Below are 6,000 nucleotides of genomic sequence, written 5' to 3' on the forward strand. Positions count from 1 at the left end.
TCAATATAATAAAGGAATAAAAAGAAATAAAATGTCCATAGATGGGAACGAAAAAGTAAAACTTTCTCCATTTGCATCTGAAGCAATGCTGAGGAATCTAAAATACAACTATTGGAATCAGTAAGACAATTTATCAAAGTTGAACATTAAGAAGTCAAATTCAAAAATCTATTGTATTTATATATGCTAGGAAAAAGGAATCATAAATTAGATTTCTAAAGATAATTTTCAATATTATCCAAAAACCAAAAATGCACAGGTATCAATTTATTGAAAAATAAATAAGACCTCTACACTGAAATTATAAATATTGCTGAGACATATTAAAGAAAATCTATATAAATGGGGAGTAATGGAAGGACAATGCTAAAGCTGAAACTCCAATACTTTGGCCACCTCATGCGAAAGGTTGACTCACTGGAAAAGAGTCTGATGCTAGGAGGGATTGGGGGTGAGAGGAGACAGGGATGACAGAGAATGAGATGGCTGGATGGCATCACCGACTTAATGGACATGAGTTTGAGTGAACTCCGGGGGATGGTGATGGAGAGGGAAGCCTGGCGTGCTGTGATTCATGGGGTTGCAAAGAGTCGGACACGACTGAGCGACTGAACTGAACTGAACTGAATACCATGTTTATGGAGCTATAGTCTTAAGATATTATGTTCTCCCCCAATTAACCTAGACATTCAATGTTATCTGAACAAAAACTGAAAAAGAATTTTGTAAAAATTGACAGTCTCTTTTAAAATTTATATGAAAATGTTAAGGACCCAGCATTACCAAAACTAAAAAGAACTAAGGGAGCTTATACTACCTTATTTTAAGAATTAGCATAAATTTTCTGTAATCTAGACAGTGTGGTATTGGTAAAAAGAGAAATATAACCAAAGGAGCAAAATAGAGGGTGTGAAATAGAACTGGTTTTGTATTGCCAGTTGATCTTTGGCACAGTGCCAAGTTAATTCAATAAGGGAAGGTAAAATATTTCCATAAGTGATTTTGAAATAATTGGAGTTTTGGAAAAAATCATCAACCTCACACCATACACAAAAAATAAATTTAAAATGAGTTATGAACCTAAATGGGCTTCCTAGGTAGCTCAATGGTAAAGAATCAGCCTGCAATGCAGGAGACCCTGGTTCAATTCCTTGGTCAGGAAGTTCCCCTGGAAAAGGGATAGGTTACCCACTCCAGTTTTCTTGGGATTCCCTGGTGGCTCAGATGGTAAAGAATCTACCTGCAATGAAGCAGACCTGGGTTTGATCCCTAGTTGGGAAGATCCCCTGGAGAAAGGCATGGCAACCCATTCCAGTACTCTTGCCTGAAGAATCCACAAGGACAGAGGAGCCTGGCGGGCTAAAGTCCATGGGGCCACAGTCAGACATGGCTGGGCAACTAAGTATAACACATAAACCTAAATGTACAAATAAAACTATAAAGCTTTTAGAACAAAACATTGAAGAAAATTTTTGCACACTGCATAGGTGATTATTTCTTAAGCAGGACACAAAAGACATAAATCATGAAATAAAAGTTAATAAATTGGACTTTGTTGAGATGTTAGTCTTCTCTTTGAAAGACACCATCAAGAAAATGAGAAAACAAGGCACAGACTGGGATAAAATATTCACAGTATATATATATTTGAGGGAAGGTTTGTATCCAAGATATATGAAGAACTCAAACTAAATAATAAAAAGAAAACTCAATTATAAAATAGGCCAAAAGCTTAAACAGACATGGTTGGTCAAAAAGAACTTGAAAAGATGTTCAACATCAGCCACCAAGGAAGTCACAATGAAATTCAACTGCACATTCACTGAAACAACCAAAACATTAAAACTAACACAGCATGTGACAACTGGAACTCACGCATGGCTGATGCAAGTGTAAAGTGATTTAACCACTTTGGAAAATAGTTCGTCACTTTCACACAAAGTCAAACATATACTTACCATAACAAATGTTAATCCTCAGTCATATCCAACTCTTTGTGACCTGGTGGACTATAGCCTGCCAGGCTCCTCTTTCCATGGAATTTTCTGGGCAAGAATATTGGAGTGGGTAGCCATTTCCTTCTCCAGGGCATCTCCCCAACCTGGAATCGAACCTGGGTCTCCCGCATTGCCGGAAGATTCTTTACTGTCTGAGCCAAGACCACCAATTTCACTCCTAGGTATTTTTCTAAGAGAAAAAGAAACATGTGTCCTCAAAAAATACTTACAGACTGATATTTACAGCAATTTTATTCATAATAGCAAAACTAGAAGCAATCCAAATATGTCAACAGCTGAATAGATACACAAATTGTGGTGTACTCACACAATACAATAAAATTGGGTTTCCCTGGTAACTGGGCTTACTTGATGGCTCAGACAGTAAAGAATCTTCCTGCAGCGCAGGAAACCCAGGTTCAATCCATGGGTCAGGAAGATCCCCTGGAGAAGGGAATAGCCACCCACTCCAGTATTCTTACCTGGAGAATTACATGGACAAAGGAGCCTGGTGGGCTACAGTCCAAGGGGCTGAAGAGTTGGACAAGACTGAGCAACTAAGACACACATCCAATAGAATCGTACTTACCAATGAAAAGACTCAGATTACTGCTATATACAACATGAATGAATCTCAACAAGGAGCTTAACAGAAAAAAGTAGAAGTTCATTCATACAGCCTTAAAATGGGTAAAACTAACCTACAAAGGTAAGAATCATACCAGTGGCTGCCTGAGGAAGGAGAGCAGAGGAGTTTGACAGCACAGGGGAACTTTCTGGGATGATGAAAATGTTGTGTCTTACATGGATTGGTGGTACCCACTTGACAGCACATATGCTTTTCAAAACTCTCTTAACTGTTTTTAAAATGTGCACATATAAAGTACTTTGCAATAAAGTTGATATAAAAAATAAAGTAAAAATTTTGAATGAAAAAATGATTGGTAAAATTATATATATACATATATGTCAAGGACAGTAATATAAGAGAGAAAGGGAATGCCTGAGGGGTGCAGTCAATTAATCTACTGTATTAGAAGAACAAGTTGAGAATTTTTGTTGCTGGTGGATTCTGTTTTAAATTGAACATTTGATGATTTGTCAGCATGAGTTAGCAGTTTACAAAAGTAAGTCATGTTAGTTTATAGGCAATTAGGAATTAGGCATAAAGTATAATTGCTGTTGCTGTATTTGTAGTCAAGTGAAAATTGTAGTCTGATTAGACGAATTGAAAAGTGTAAAAGAACTCTGTTGCATAAACTTTAAGGAATTGCTTTCCACATGGAAGAAATGTATTAGTAAAATTAAACTAAAACAGCAACAAAAAGAATCCTTTCTATCCTGAAGATTTCTGACTTTCACCAAGGTACTAAAGTTAGTAGAGTTTTCTTCATCTACTGCTCAATCATTAGTATTGTGTCTTACCGAAGTTAAAATTTTCTTGGTCAGAAAGAAGCCATACACTTCTCAGATATTAGTAGGCTCTCCTAAGGACATTGCTGAGAAGTTGATGTTGGAAGCAACATCTATACCCCGATGTGAGTGTCTAGGGCATTTACCCAGAAGGATTCATAGGCTCATTTTAAACACCGAGCTTGTTCAGCTCCTGATCATCTCTAAATGAACCATTTCTACTGTTTCTTGAATTGCACTGTTCTCCATACAATATCTGGAGAAGGAAATGGCAATCCACTCCAGTATTCTTGCCTGGAGAATCCCAGGTATGGGGGAGCCTGGTGGGCTGCCGTCTATGGGGTCACACAGAGTTGGACACGATTGAAGTGACTTAGCAGCAGCAGCAGCCATACAATATCAGCATTGTCTAACACATAAATGTGATCATTCTAATTTTAGCTAACTCTCCCACTGCATACAAGGGAGTCCCAAATTCTTTGGCAGGAGATGCCTAGCTCCTCACACCATGGTCCCAGCCAATCTTTCCAGTTTCCTCTCCCATCGAAGCCTTCCTACAATCAATTCTCTAGCCATTCTGAATTTCTCAGACAGACCGTTCAGTTGCTCAGTTGTGTCCAACTCTTAGAGACCCCATGGACTTCCCTGTCCATCACCAACTCCCAGAGCTTGCTCAAACTCATATCCATCAAGTCAGTGATGCCATCCAACCATCTCATCCTCTGTCATCCCCTTATCCTCTTGCCCTCAATCTTTCCCAGCATCAGGGTCTTCTCCAAAATTTCAGTTCTTCACATCAGGTGGCCAAAGTATTGGAGCTTCAGTTTCAGCATCAGTCCTTCCAATGAATATTCAGGACTGATTTCCTTTAGGATCTACTGATTTGATCCCCTTGCAGACCAAAGGACTTTCAAGAGTCTTCTCCAACACCACAGTTCAAAAACATCAATTCTTCGGCACTCAGCTTTCTTTATAGTCCAACTCTCACATCCATGCGTGACTACTGGAAAAACCATAGCTTTGATTGGATGGACTTCTGTCAGCAAAGTAATATCTCTGCTTTTTAATATGCTGTCCAGGTTTGTCCCAGCTTTTCTTCCAAGGAGCAAACATCTTTTAATTTCATGTTGAATCTCACCATTTGCCAATTATGCCATGTTCACTCATAAATTAATTTTTAGTCCCAAAACTTCACAAATGCTTGGTAAATGCTTATCACCCATTCAGACCTTTGTTAAATGTTGCCTCCTCTGTGAAAACATTCTTACTCCCCCAAGAAGAACATTTCCTTTCTCTCAGGAGCTCCCTCACTTTGTGCGGTACCCTCATTATAATATGAATGCTATCTTATCCCACTTGTATGTTAATATTGTCTGAGTCAACGATGAGATTTTGATTGACTTAAGGCCAAGTACCGTGGAACATTTATTATAAACTTTTTCCCAGCACCATGCACAGTGCATGAAACTCAGTAGTGACTCAGTAAATGTTTGCTAAAGAATGAAAGATCAGTTACAAAGCTCACCTTGGGGATAGGAAGAGTGTGGAATTCCCACACTCAATTGAACACTCTCTTACATTAGAGATTTCCTTTTTTCTGGAGCAGAGAGTAAACAAGCTTCCCTTCTGTCCAATACATACCCCCTGTCAGTTCTAGGCTTCTAGACGTTACAGGGATAGTCTTGTGCTTTGGAAAACCAGTCAAGTTTATGCTAACAACTACTGCAATGGGAGACTACTAAGGAGATAATTTAGGTCAAATTTCATCATAGAAAAGAATTGTTAAGAATACTTCCAAATAAAACTATTTTGATCAGAATTTTTTTTTTTTCATGAAAACTCTAATAGCCAAAAGTAGATGGTTTCTACTTTTGGACACTGAAGGAATCCTGTACTTGAAAGCTCTGGTTACTGATGAGAAAACAGACCAATAGACCAAAGCTGTAAATGTCTAGTGAATTAAAGGGGTTGTTAAAGGAAACTTGTGAGAACACAAGAAACTTGAAGCTGTTTAATGTCAGTGCCAACGGATGAAGATTTTAAAAGTAAGGCTGATTTCCCTGTATAGTTAGAAACAGAGGTATGACTACATAATTCAGCCAAGTTTGACATTGATCTGAATGCAGCAAGCACGGCCCTGTCAATGGACATATATCTATCTCTATCTCTGTATCTGTAACTATATCTATATATATCTGCCCATTCAGAGAAAACCAGTGCATGAAGTTCCATATCTCTGGCTTCCCTAGTGTGCCAAAGCATCTTCAAACATGAAGAGAGCTGCACCCAAGACACCCTGCTCTTTTCTCTCAGCCTGACATTGTTTCAGCTCTTACTTGGGAACACGTCCAAGGCCCAGAGCATAAGGATGTTCTGTACGTGATTTTAAATAAAACATTTTTATTGTAAAAATTGAAAAATGACTGGAGGAAGAAAGCTTATCCTACTCATTGGCACTTCTGTAAATGCACAAGGACTTCATTGTGCAGTACCCAGTAATTATTATTAAGCTTTTGTATAGAACTTTATATTTACAGAGTGCTTTGTAGCCCTTTATATTGTTATTCCACACAGCAGCCTTATGAGGTAG

The sequence above is a fragment of the Moschus berezovskii genome, chromosome 2 (assembly GCF_049115385.1).
Source record: "Moschus berezovskii isolate FMDL1 chromosome 2, NW_MosBer_1.0, whole genome shotgun sequence".
Taxonomy (NCBI): domain Eukaryota; kingdom Metazoa; phylum Chordata; class Mammalia; order Artiodactyla; family Moschidae; genus Moschus; species Moschus berezovskii.